The following is a 13,974-nucleotide window of genomic DNA, read 5'->3' on the forward strand; positions in this document are numbered from 1 at the left end:
GGGAGGCTCGGTCTCTGTCTTTGGGATGGGTCAGTGGAGCAAGTTCCAGCAGACAGCACCCTGGGGCCACCCTCCGGTGGGGGGTGCCCATGGCACAGCTTCCTGGTCACTTTCCCTCCAGCCAGGGGCCTGGCCTGGTGCCGAGGGTCACCGGTGCCTGGCTGCTCCTCTGCCCCCTTGCTGCTACATGGACAGAGGGCGTGGCCTGTGGCCTCCCGGGCCCACCGTGTCCACGTGCAGGGCCTGGCTCCGTGTCCTCGGGCGCTCTGTTCCGCTGCTTTACACCGTGTATCCGCGGCATGTGGAAGGTGCTGGCGTTGACAGCCGGACTCAGGGGAGCCGGGCGGGGCTGAGCCCTGCAAACACAAGAACCGCCTCTCGCGGCCTGTGTTAGAGCCGCCAGCCTCCCTCTCGGTAGCATCTTGTACGTCAGGCACAGCTAAAGTAGGGCCACTGCTCCGTCCTGGGGCCACGCCGCCTCGCCCTCACCCTCGCTGCAGCACGTGGCGTGGGGCGGGGGCGGGGGCGGGGGCGGGGAGGAGGGGGTGCCCCCGCAGGTGTCCAGACCCGAGCAGTGCGTTTCCTGCCTGCTCTGGCTTCATCCACCTGGGACTCATGGTTTCCTCTTCCCGGAGCGCACAGGGAGCCCTGCTGGACACACGGCTGGGAGGACAGGATGCGTGGCCCCGAGAGGGCGGCCGGGCAGCTCCTGCACACGCAGGACAGCGACCCCCACGTGTGGAGGCCAGGGGCCACGGGTGGGGGTGGGAAGCAGCACTGGCCTGCCCTGGCCCTCCCTCGTCTGCCCGGGGCCAGGGTGGCCTGGGGCCAGGGGAGCCCTCCTGGGGCTGCCAAGGTAGTGGGGGGGACGGACGACAAACAGGGACGCCAGGAGTTGGCTTGAGTGGTGTGGGAGTCACAGAGGCTGCTGAGGAAGGTCACAGGGACAGCGGCCTGGCGGTACAGGACGGCGGGGCGGGGGAGACGCACATGCACACACAGGCACACACGTGTGTACACACCCACACACATGCACACATATGCACACACAGACATGCACACATGTGCACACGGGTACACATGAGGAGTGCTGTGTTCACACGCCTGCCTGTGTGTTCCTGGCACAAGGGCTGTCCCCGCAGCCTGGGGCGCAGGTCCTGAGCGCAGGGGACAGTGGCTGTCCACGGGGCTGGGGGAGTGGGCGGGACACACGGGAATGAGGACCACTCCCTTGCTCACACCCAGAGCGGCTTCCCTCCCTCTCTAATCACAACACGGATAAAAACATCACCCTTGGCCCTTGACGCAGACACACAGGAAGCACGCGTGGGACAGGGGTCATGACCCCACACCAAGTGGGCGACGGCTGGGGCCCCTTCCAGGCCAGTGAAGCTGCAGGTGCAGGGTCAGCAGGGCCGTGGCTTCCCAGGAGCGGGGGCACCGGGGCTGGGAGCAGAGCCTCCTGTCACCTCAGCTCAGACCCGCAGAGTTCTCGGCCCCTGGCACGACAGCGAGACCCGGGTTCTCGTCCCCTGGGAGGGCCAGCGAGACCTGGGTCCTGAACTCTGCAGCTGGTGCGCGGCTGCCTGGCTGCTCTGGCTCCCGTGAGTCACCGGGCCGGGCTCACGTGCCTGTCCCTGTGGGGAACCCGCTCTGTGGGCCACATATGGTGCAGGTGCATGGGTGGGAGGAGCGGCTGCCTAAGGAACACGTGGGCATATAGGAGGTGGACCAGGCCTGACCCTCCCCCGCAGCAGGGCAGCCCCCGGCGCCCCTCGGGCCACCTGTGCGGGCCGCTGGCAGCCGCCTGTCTGGCTCATCCTCAGCTCCAGTTTGCTGAATCCAAACTCGAGCCTGGACTTCAGCAGCCCGGCTCCCACTGTGGACTCTGGGGCTGGCTGTCCACCGGCAGGAAATGCAAACACCGTTGCTCTCTGAGTCACACCACCTGCACTCCTCGGGGCTCCCCGGTCAGAACCCTCTGTCCAGGCTCGGTGGCAGGGCATACGGCTTGGAAACGTTTGGGGGCTCCCTGGAGGGGGCAGACCCCCCTGGGGTGTCTGAACACCAGGGATGGAAGCTTCTGGGGTCCCTGGAGCCCAGGAGGAGCCCCTCGAGCCAAGCACAGAGCTACACTCAGCGGCTCGGGGTCTGTGGGGGACGTGGACGCAGCTCTGCAACGCGGCAGCCGCGTGGGGGACGCTGGGGCCAAGGGGGCTGAGTGGTCCTGGGGCGCTGGAGGCAGCGGGGCCTGGACAGGGCTCCAAGGAGGAGCAGAGGCCCCTCCCTGCAGGGAGCACAGCCTTGGGCAGGGGACAGTCCCAGGGAGACCTGAGCCACTTTGCCTGGCTGAGCTGGGCCCCCTGAAGCCCCGTGATGACACAACAGAGGAACCTTCTAGAAAATCAGGGCCGCCTGTGATGCCCCATGGGACCTGTTGGGCCTTGGGGGCACCCGTGCCCGGTCATCACCAGACGTGCTCAGTGATGGGGGAGGGGTCTGCTTAAGCCCCTGTGCAACCCTGGGTGCCCGTGCTTACGCAGTGGCTGTGACGGCTCCGCTTTCTCTGTCCTCGGCCCACCTCCAGGGAAGGGACGCCGTGCCCGGGGCTGGCCACGCAGGGGATCATCCTGGGGGGCTCCTGCCCCTCTATCTGCTCTTGGTGACTCACTCTGCAGCTGGACAGAAGCCAGGCTGGAGGCCATCAGCATCCGCGTCTCGCTGCCCTGGACCCTGGACCCTGGACCCCAGGTCTAGGCCTCCCCAGAGAGCAGAGAAGCAGGCGACTGCCCAGAGGCAGTGCAGCAGGTGCCTCCCACAGGTGCGCGTCTCCCCCTCGCTGTTCCCACGCGAATTGTGGTCAAGTTTCCCAGGAGAGCTGCGAGGAAGCCCTGCCAAGCGCATAAAACCTCTGTGACCTTTGCCTCCTGGGCGTCCATCAAAGTCCACACAAAGGACGACGCACCAGGCATGAGCTTTTTCGGATGAGGTCGACGCTGAGAACCAAGAGGGCGCAGCCTGGCCTGCCGGGGCTTTTCCTCTGACGGGGACCGGCCTGCTCACCCTGCCCGTGTGCGCTGGGGCCAGCCCCACCCTGCCGGCGTGCGCTGGAAGCCGTGAGAGAAAGCTCTGGGCTTCTCTCTGAAACAAGATCGGCCTTTGATGGCTCCTTCCTGCAGCTGAGAGCAGGCTCGGAGTGGGCACTGAGTCCACTCTGAACTTGGCCTCCCGGCCGGACAGAGCAACCTCAGAGGGGGCACTGGGTCCACCCCACACTCGGCCTCCCGGCTGGACAGAGCAGGCTCAGATTGGGCACTGGGTCCACCCCACACTCGGCCTCCCGGCTGGACAGAGCAGGCTCGGAGTGGGCACTGGGTCCACCCTACGCTTGGCCTCCTGGCTGGACAGACCAGGCTCGGAGGGGGCACTGGGTCCACCCTGTGCTCGGCCTCCTGGCTGGACGGAGCAGACATGGGTGGGAGGAGCTGGGGCTGCAGCCGCTTGGACTCCAGGGTGGCCCGGCACCTGCTCGTCCTCTGGGGACAGCACAGGGACCTGGCCCAGCACTGGCCCCGGCTGTGAACCTGGTGGACAGAGTGTGATTTAGTGACTCCTGGCAGCACTGGAGCCCACCCCGCCCCTGTCTCTTGTTCCCCACGCCTGGAACAGTGGCTACGTTGGGGAAGGAGGGGATCCGTGATGCTGAGGGCTGGGGGTGGCCAGGGGGCCGGGCGGGAGAGGGTGGGCCCTACAGTCCCCATTGAAGAGAAAAGCAAGCAAACAAATTCACAGGACAAATTGACAAGGGCACCGCGCACCTGCTTCCCTGGCAGACATCACTAATCAATCACTGCCCTGGCTCCTGGTCTCCAGGTCCCTCTCAGGACAGGGGCCTGGTAGGTGGGCCCACGGAGCTGGCACTGGACACGGCCACTTCAGCGTCCACTCAAGACGCTCATCCGCTCGCCTGCCTTCCTGCCAGGTGTGTCTCTGTCTCAGCAGTCCCATCGCAGTGCGTGTCTCAGCTTCAACAACGCTGAGCGACAGAAACCCGCAGGGATTACGTCCTGTCCTGGGAAGGAGAGGCCACGAGACGTGGCTGAGTCACTGTGAACGGCAGCTCAGCTGCACCTGGGCAGAGACACCGACTGCCCACTCTGGTTGTTGTCTGCCGGGGACAGTGGGTCGGGTGGCCGTGAGGTGAGTTCCTGATGGGGACAACGATGGCGCCTTTAGGGGAGGGAGCCCCACGGAGTCTGCCAGGGCCCCGGCTCGCAGCTCCCATCTGGGGAGCTTGGTATACTGGGTACTGGATGTGGCCACAATGGAGACAACTTTCCGTCGCCGACACAGATGGGCGCGGAGGCGCCCGCCAGCGCTTGCTAACAGCTCCTTGGGCTTTCGGCAGCATCCACCAAATTCAAACCCCACCAGCTGCAGACCCGGGCCTCTGCCACCACACGACACAGCCACGGCAGGGCCACGGCGAGCCTGCCTTTACACGTGGCCCCATCCAGGTCCTGCTGGGGGGGGTCCTCTGGGGTGGTGGGGACAACACAGCTGCAGGCACCCTCAGATCCACAGAGGGGCGCTGGGGTCATGGCCGGTGGCTCAGCCCCCAGGCGGCCACGATGCTGTGGGCTCTGCAGCCTGCGGGCCGAGTGTCCACACTGCGGCTGTGGGGACAGCAGTCGGCCCTCACGCGCTCTCCCCTGCAGGCTGGGACTCTCAGAGGTCATGGACCTCCTAACGGGCCCCATCCGAGGTCAGGACAGTCTTACAGAACTGGCTGCCAGCAGCCGAGTGTGGGTCCTGGTTCCCAGCAGGGGGTGATCCTGCTTCCTCCCCGGGGACATCTGGCCATGCCTGGAGGCCGGGGACATCACTCAACACCTGCAATGCCCAGAGGACCAGAGCAGCAGCGTCCACAACAAACACCTAACTGTCCCCGTGGCCATGGTGCACCGATGGGGACATCCCAGCCCACACGGTGGGGGTTAGGGATTGGCAAATGTCACATTAGGAAAAAGCCTGATTTCAGGTGGTCTTGAAAACTGGGGTGGTCTGTGGACGTTGGCCCTCACCACGGTGCCACTGGAAGGAAGTCAGCCGTGACCATGGTGCCACCAGATCGAGGTGCGCGGGGACCGCAGACCTGCCGGGCGTCCCGCTCCTCCCCCTCCACTGCTGGCCTCGTTGCCCGACGCCACCACCCTGGACACTGCAGCTGCAGGACCCCGTGCCTGCTGAGCCTGCGGCCCTCAGGGCTGCACCAGCCAAGTGCCCAGCCCAGCGGCTCCTGCTCCGGAAGCAGAGAGACCCCGCGGTGGCCCGCGTGGGGCACTCCTGTCTCGCAAACCACCAGATCAACTCCCACATTCTCCCTCCACACAGGAGCCCCGATGTTGTGTGCAATGTCTCGGGTTCCAGAGGGCAAGGGCCTCTCCTCACGCCTGGGCGCTGGGGGGCCGTGCAGGGACCCCGGGATTCCTCCTCTGCACTTTCCAAGCTGGATGCCCCGGATGCGACCGGCAGTCCCGGCCCCTGTGGAATCCATTTCAGCCACCGACTCCTGGTCCCTGGCCGGCTAATTCTGCTGCTGCTGCCGGCTGAGCCAGGAGGCCCCACGCCGGCCATGGAGGGGGCCGGGGGCGTCGTGCCTGAGTGTGACCTCCCCAGCCCAGGGCCTCTCCTCTGGGACTCTGGGACAGGCACCAGGTTTCTTTCTTTCTTTTTCTTTTCTTTTTTTTTTTTTTTGACAGAGTGTATAGTGAGAGAGAGAGACAGAGAGAAAGGTCTTCCTTTTGCCGTTGGTTCACCCTCCAATGGCCGCCGCGGCTGGCGCGCTGATTCGAAGGCAGGAGCCAGGTGCTTCTCCTGGTCTCCCGTGGGGTGCAGGGCCCAACTTGGGCCATCTTCCACTGCACTCCCGGGCCACAGCAGAGAGCTGGCCTGGAAGAGGGGCAACTGGGACAGAATCCGGCGCCCCGACTGGGACTAGAACCCGGTGTGCCGGCGCCGCAAGGTGGAGGATTAGCCTAGTGAGCCACGGCACCGGCCAGGCACCAGGTTTCAGGCTCCTACCCTAGGGAACAGCTCTGCCCCCGCCCCAGCTTTGTGCAACCTTTGCATTTTATTGGAAAACTTTAATCAAGAGTCCAGAAAGGTCAGGATTAACATTTCCCAATGAGAAACAAGCTAAAGCCACTCTCTGTAGACGGCGTAAAAACGAGAAATGGACGAGAACAGGAAGTCCCCCTGGCACAGAGGGTGAGCGGCACATGGCTCCCATGGGGTTGGGCAGATGGCCACACGCCGGTCGACCAGACGGCTGTATGACTCGCAGCATGGGCATGGGGGGCTCCTGGGGGAATGCAGGGTGGGCGTTCAGGGGCTGTGGTTCCCCCAGCCTCGCTCCTCCCTTTCCCACCGGTTCTCTGAGGAACACACAGCATCACCTGCTTGCAACCGCGAAGCCACATCCCCGCCTTCTGCCCAGCCCCACTCGGAAACGCCACTGCCACAGGCTCCTGTTCACGGACCACAGCCACGCCCTCCCAGGCCACGCCCTCCCAGGCCACGCCCTCCCTGCACAATGCAGCTGCCACTTCCCCCTGCCATTGCCTGTGTTTATTGCTCCAAGGCGGGGGGTCCCTGCAGGATCTCAGCGCACTGCACAGGAGGGAGAAGACGGTGACCAAAGCCCTTGTGCCTGTGCCAAGGGTCCTGTGTGGTCCCTGGGGAGGCCTGGGGCACTTCCAGCCTCCTGGGGCCCTGGTGGGTCTGTGGGCAACCCCGCCCCTGGCCAGTAAACCAGCATGGGGGACGCTGCCTGTCACCATGGTGGTGCAAGGGCCTGACACCGTCTCGCAGGACAGGCGAGGCGGGTCGCTGGGACACGAGGGCCCGTCTGCATTGTCGGAAGCTGACTGATGCAGATCAAGACACCAAATTTCAACCAAACGGAACAGCGGATTAATCACAAACCCTTCAAAGGAAACAGAACCCGGCGAGGCAGACATAGACTCCGGGCTAAGATTCCGTGCCTGTGCTGCACCCTTGGATCTACGGGGAAGCGTGGAATCACACACAGCTGCTCGCCTCCTGCTCACGCGGAGGGCTCAGAATCCGGGCCATGCCTGCAGGGCCGGCCGCGAGACACAGGTGCAGACTCGAACCCCAGGGAGCCGCGGGGGCTGCACCGGTGGCAGCGCTCCCTCTCCTTGGTGGAGCCGGCTCTGCAGGGCTTGGAGGACGAGGACCCCTCGTTGCTGCTGTCGGCTTCACCCCACGCACCTCCACGCAGCTCCCACCCTGGGCGCATACGGGGCCGGGCTCACGGACCGGCTGGCCACGAGCCACGCTCGGCGCATTGCTCTCCCCGGAGCTGAGTTTGCCGGGCTGGGTCCTGCAGGGAGGGCGACCGGGCTCCGCCGTGCCTCGGCCGCTTCCCGGCAGGTTCTGAGCGCAGGAATCGCCCGGTGAGACGGAAGGGGAAGGCGAGATGAGAGTAAGGAAGAGGCTTTCTCCCCGTGGCCCAACCTCTGCCCGGCAAAATTCGCTTCCCTTCAGGGAGGAGGGCTTCGTCCAGACCTCCCCCTGGCGGGGGTCCGCCCCCTGCTGCCCGCTGCCCCCTGCTGCAGGAACAAGCAGGCTGATGCTCCGCCAGGCTGAGCGGACGCTGAGTTTGCCTGAGCAGAGCCTGTTCCTTTGGGATAAAAATCAAACTCGCGGCACTTGGAGGCAGGTTTCTTTTGATCGGTGGAAACAGCATTTGGGATTTGCCGGCTGCGGAGCTGAACCAGCAAAGACAAGGCCAACCCCTGGCGTGGCCCAGGGCCGGGTTGGGCCGAGGGCTTCCTGCCGCAGTCCCCCCAGCTCTGGGCTCGCCACTGGTGTTCTCCTTTGGCTGTGGCCACTGTGGACCGACTGGCGTCTGCCGTGCACGGCTGGAACACAGCTCACAGCGCAGGGGGCTGACAGCTGGACGCCCGGGCACTGGCTGCACTCCAGCAACGGGGCATTCCTTCGTCATCTGGAGGTCACGGGGGGCCCAGCTGCACCCACATTTCCACCCTGACCTGTGGTGGCTGGAGCCCTGGTGCTCACAGCGCTGGACACGGACATGACAGCCACGGAGACACGCAAGGCCAGGCCACGTGAGAGCCACCGGCACTGTTAGGGTGGACTCCGTCCCACTCCGTGGCCCCCTTTCCACTTGCACAATTCGAGTCTTGGGTCCTTGCCTCTGTTGCACTGGAAACCTTTGTCTGGTCAGCGTGGCCAGGGGCTCCCCTCCAGCTCCAGTGTGGACAACCAGCAGCCGGGCCTCTGCTGACCCCTTCACCCGCCCTGTCACTGCTGTTTCCAGCTGTCCCCGTCCGTCTGCTGTCTGTCCCCCACACCTGGGCGCTTTCAGCCTTGCTCAGTCGTCCTGCTCCCACCAGCAGCCAGAGCACAGATCGGGAACTGGAAGTGGAGGGGGCACCTCGCAGAGGGCCGTCGGGTGGCCTCAGATGTCCAGACCTCCACACCTCAGCTTGTTCATCTGCGGAATGGGTGCCATGCACTGCCCAGCACCCAGTGAGGCCCACAGGGCGGGCAGCGGTTAGGCCTCTGCCTGGGACACTGCATCCCATAAGCGATGCCTGGTCTGAGTCTGGCTCCCCTGCTCCCAGCCCAGGTTCCTGCTACTGCACACCTTGGCAGCAGGGACGGCTCACACGCTCGGGTCCCTGCCACGCAAGCGGGAGCCTCCCCCCTCCCTCTCCCCTCTCCCTCCCCCTCCCTCTCCCCCTCCCCCTCCCTCTCTCTCCCTCCCTCTCCCCCTCCCTCTCCCCTCTCCCCTCTCCCTCCCTCTCCCCTCTCCTTCTGCCTCTCTCCCCCTCCCTCTCCCCTCTCTCTCCCTCCCTCTCCCCCTCCCTCTCCCCTCTCCCTCTGCCTCTCTCTCCCTCCCTCTCCCCCTCCCTCTCTCCCTCCCCCTCCCTCTCCCCTCTCCCCTCTCCCTCTCTCTCCCTCCCTCTCCCCCTCCCTCTCCCCCTCCCTCTCCCCCTTTTCCTCTCCCTCTCCCTCCCCCCTCCCTCTCTCTCCCTCCCTCCCCCTCCCTCTCCCCTCTCCCTCCCCCTCCCTCTCCCCCCCTCTCCCTCTCTCTCCCTCCCTCTCCCCCTCCCTCTCCCCTCTCCCTCTCTCCCTCCCTCTCCCTCTCTCCCTCTCTCTCTCCCTCTCCCTCTCTTCCCCTCTCCCTCTCCCTCCCTCTCCCTCTCCCTCTCTCTCTAGCTCTGCTTTTCAAGTAGGTATAAATAAACAAGCATAAATAACGAGTCCCTAAGGGGACAGGGGCAGGTGTGCACGTCCCAAGGGCCCCAAGGCAGGCTGGGCTCTAACTCGGGGGTTTGGGCAGCCTCTGCGCTCGCCGCTCTGTGGCCAAGCGTCCCTCCCTGCTGACACGCTGGACATGGTTTGCAGCCACCACTCTCTCCGCCTCTGTCCAGCTGTCACTCAGCCACTCCTGCCCTGGAGCTAACCCAGGCGAGAGGTGTCCACTTGGTTTCCTGAGGCCAAGGGCGTGCTTGTGGGGCTGGCGCTGTGGCGTAGTCGGTTAAGCTGCCGCCTGCAGTGCTGGCATTCCACGTGGACGCCAGTTCAAGTCCTGGCTGCTCCACTTCCGATCCAGCTCCCTGCTGATGGCCTGGACAAGCAGCAGAAGATGGACCAAGTGCTTGGGCCCCTGCGCTTGCGTAGGAGACCTGGAGGAAGCTCCTGGCTCCCGGCATTGGACTGTTGCAGCTCTGGCCGTTACGGCCATTTGGGGAGTGAACCAGGGGGTGGAAGACCTCTCCACCCCCCCCCCTTCCTTTCTCTAACTCTCTCAAATAAATAAACACTTAAAAAAATAAAAAGGACGTGCTTGGCTGAGACTCAGCACCAGGCCTGGGCCCACACTGCTGCCCCCTCAGCCTGCTCCCCCGTCTCTCCAGGCCGGGGGTCCCACCGCTGCCCCCACCGCTGCCCCCTCCACACCTCCCCTCTCTGATGTTCATCTTGGGCTCCATTTCCATTTTAAGACCTAAGACCCCGTGAAGGCGGTGGGAGCCGCGGATACTGGGAGAGGGGGGTGGGAGCCGCGGATACTGGGAGAGGGGCGTGGGTGACGGGGGCAGGACTTGGCAGTAGGGTTGGTGACAGTACCAACCTCCAGAGTTGACAACGTGGACGGAAGGGAAGCTGTTGTATTGTGGTCAGCTTCAGCGCGTGGGCGCGCCGTGGGGGGGCGGTGCCCCCTCTCCCCTGGCCGTGGCTGTCGGCAGCAAGGTGACCACGCTGGAGGCGTGGCTTCACAGCCTTGTGTCTGCCCCCGGGAACCGCGGCTGCTTTGATCTCCTAGGGCGAGCGGTGAACGCGTGCACCTGTTTCTGCACCACAGAAATTTATCTTCCACACCCGCTTCCTGCCTTATGTGGGGAGCTCAGGGAAGACGGATTGGGCTGCCAGGCTCCCGAAGGCGCTGGCGGCCTCTCCCGCTCCTGGGTGGCACGGTGGCACGGGCAAGGTGACATTTCACTTCGCTTTTGTCAGCACTCGCCCCAGCTGCCGGTGTCTGGAGAGGGAGTGGCCCAGGTGTGCCTCGGCGGGGCCCTTCTCACACCAAGGGTGATGAACTCACCCCGGGGACGCCGGTGCCCACGGAGCAGTTTCCAGGGAACTCCAGTTCCCATTGCAGCCGGCAAGGCAAGGATGATTTGAGTGTTTCCTCCTGCTTTCCGTCAGTGGATGGGAGGGACGCAACTCCAGAGAGTGAGGTGCGATTGAAGCTGCAAGGGCCAGCGTGGCCGGGGGACCGGGCAGGTGATCCGAGGGACAGAGGGACAGGAGGGATGGGGCAGGCTGCAGGACCCCCAGTAGTGGGGTGGGTGGAGCAGGCCACACGTGGTCCCCCGCACAGTGGGGTGGGCAGAGAGGCTGCACATGGACCCCTGCGCAGCGGTATGGACAGAGCACAGACCCAGGACCCACAGAGGGCAGCAACACTGTGGACACAGGAGGCGGGGGCAGCCCCTGGCAGCCTCTGAGACACCGGGAGCCTCCAGGGGACAGGGATCGGGAGGGTGACTTGTGTCTTCACTGATCGGCCTGGACACCGGGGCCCGTGGCTCTCCCCACGTCTGCCAGCCCTGGCGCCCGCCTGGCCAGCGTCTCCCCACCTCTAGGGAGGCCCAGCTTGTCTGAACTGCACCGGCTCCCGGCCTTGCTGACTCCCACACCCCCTTCCTGCCCCGGCAGCCAGCACTGGCTCCCACACACACACCACGGACACCACGGACGTCCTGCTGGAGCCTCCGGCTTGCTGGGAGTACAGCCTGGCCCGCCCCCGCGGCTGTGGGCTGCAGGCCTGCACCAGGCTCCCCCTCCCACGACTCCCAGAGCCTGCATGTCCTCTCCTGCACTTCTCTTTCTGTTTCAGGGCGAATGTCGCCTCCGCGGAGCTGCCTCCTGTGACCTCGGTTGGCAGTAAGCCCCGCCCAGCACGGCAGGCTCAGCCCCGCTGTCCCTCAGCGCCCCCTGCTGGGGGCAGCCGTGTCGACTGTCCACACAGCAGTGAGCTGTGCGTGGGCGGGACTTCCTGGGGTACAGCCACATCTGATCATTCCCTCTCCCCCAGGGACCATCTGAGCTGAGCAGGGGCCATGGGGCGGGTGTGGGGGGAAGCCCAGGACCAGGGTCTCACCCAGGCTGGTTGTGACGGGCCTCTCAGGGGACAGAGGTGGGCTTGCTGGCTGGGCAGCTCACGTTCCTCACCTGGTCCTTGGTTTCCCCACCTGCTGGGTGCCAGGAAGAGACGAGGGACAGAGGCAGAGGGAGGGGGCCGCGTGCGCCTGCACCAGGGGACGAGTGTGCACTCCTACGCGTGGGAGGGTCCAGGTGAGCCACACAGGTGCCGGCCACTTGGCACTCTCCTCCCCTGGCCAGGCAGGCACATGGGCAGCCTCGTCCCCTCCCCTCCCCAGGCCCCCGAGCACCCGGCCACGAGGCAGCCTCACTGCCGGCGGCTGCCCCAGCCCCCGCTCCCGGCCCATTCGGCTGGAATTCATCCGGCATCTGCCCCAGTGTCTCCGAGCAGCCTTCCCGGGGACGTCGGAGCTGTGCCTGACGCCGGCGGGAGTGGCCAGGACAGATGGTTTCCTAATTAACGGAGCAGCACAACCTGGGCGTCTCCAGCCGCCTGCCGCCAGGAGCGATCGCCTGCAGCTCAGGAAGCCAGAGGAGTCTGGAAGATTCCGGCGCGCCTCTGCCCCCCGCCGCGTCCGCTGCTCTCCACGTACGGCTCAGAGCCCGTCTGGATCTGGAGAACTCGGGGTGGGGAGGTCTGGGGACTCCAGCTGACCGGCGAATGCTCACCTCGACGCTCTGCCCTGGCCCAGACGCCCACAGAGGGGAGCGGGGGCTCCGATGCCCTGGCAGCCCCCGCGTGGGCCCCGCTCCTAACAGATGAAGCTTTCACAAGGAACTTCGCTCTGGGAAAATCCCAAATCCTGGGGAGCTGCAGACCAAGGAGAGGCCCCGCTCCCCCGATGGGTCACAGCGTCGCCAAGACAGAGGACACCAGACAAACGGAGTCGTCTCGGGGCAGAGAAGCGCAGCACGGCCCTCTGGGTGCCACGCGTGGGGGGGGGCGAGTCAGTGACGACCCGTCGGCGGTGGCGGGCGTTCCTGCCCTGCGGGAGAGGTGGGCGGGGTGAAGCAGAGTGGGGTCACCAGGCCCCGCCCCGGGCGGTGGGAGGGCAGCAGCCATCTTGGCGGGGGGGTTTCTGTCTAGAGTGGAAGACGCTGGTGTGGCCCCCGTAGAGCTGCCTGTGGACGTCCATATCCTGCCGACTGACCCTGGACGAGAGGCCTGACGGCTCTGATGCGCGACTGCCTCTTTGGCAAAGTGGAAATTGCCGGAGAATTCCCCCTGGGGACCCAGAGAGTGATTGACAGATGGTAGGCGGAGCCTTCCCAAACAGGGTCACTCAGGTCTCTTTATTCCTCAGCCCCTCTGATGGGCCACTGCCCCCCCCCCCCATGCACACGGACAGAGATGAGGGCCGGGGAGGGGCAGAGGGAGGCCAGGAGGGATGGGTCCAGGAGCGTGGGCGGGGTGGGCTGGACAGGGGAATCCAGCTACCAGGAACTCCGACTTGGGCTGCGGCTGATGTCTGTGTCTGCTGGGGACACAGTGTGTGTGGAGAGAAACCCCGAACCCCAGACCCTTACAGATGGAGCCCCGAACAGCCCCCGACACCGCGGTGGCCGCGCTGGGCCCGGTGCCGGTTCCTCCCTGAAGGGGCAGTGCCCCCACACCACTGGGGAGTGTGGCCCCACCTGGCCTGCCCAGCCCCTGCCAGGGTCCTGCCTGAGTCTGCGTGGCTGTGCCCGGGACTCCGACCCACTGGGAACTGTGGTGCCCCTCCCGCCTCGCCTCCCTGGTGTCTAGATCAGGGCGGGGCTGGCAGAGCTGGGCTCCGTGGGCCCTGGCGGGAGAGAATGTGCCCCGCAGCCTCCCCCACCCCGCAGAGCCCCTGGCTGGGGCCTAGCAAAGCTCCGGCGACCCCTCTGGGACACGGCTCTGCTTCTCCACGGCACTGAGCCCTTTCTCTGCCTCCAGCCAGCAAACCTGGCTGTGCTGCCCTGTTTGCCTCGCCCAGGGAGAGGAAGGAGGGGCGTCGGGGTGGCCGGGCCCCTGCGTGCTCAGAGCGGGCTGGGGGTGTGAGGGTGCCGGAGGAGCTCCCCGCCCCCAGGAGACCTCGGGAGAGCTGGGCTTGAGGATGCACGGAGGGCAGGGCACAGCTGGGCCCCAGCTCCCAGGAAGGTGGTTCCTTCCTCGGCCCCGCCCTGCTCCAGAGAGGGGCGTGGCTCCCCCCCAGACCCTCCTTCCCACTTCCCACAGCCCCGCCCCCTCGGTCTGGGTTCAAGGGTCAGCTTCCTTGACCGACG

At 65.8% G+C, this 13,974-nt stretch overlaps 1 protein-coding gene across 1 annotated transcript in view; it reads right to left on the reverse strand.

The window, feature by feature from the left end:
* LOC103346846 (cadherin-4) overlaps nt 1–13,974 on the reverse strand; it is a 338,792-nt gene that overhangs the window by 96,103 nt on the left and 228,715 nt on the right. The window lies entirely within an intron of this gene.

This window comes from Oryctolagus cuniculus, chromosome 11 (genome assembly GCF_051225735.1).
Source record: "Oryctolagus cuniculus isolate XC-2025 breed Fujian yellow rabbit chromosome 11, ASM5122573v1, whole genome shotgun sequence".
Classification (NCBI taxonomy): Eukaryota; Metazoa; Chordata; class Mammalia; order Lagomorpha; family Leporidae; genus Oryctolagus; species Oryctolagus cuniculus.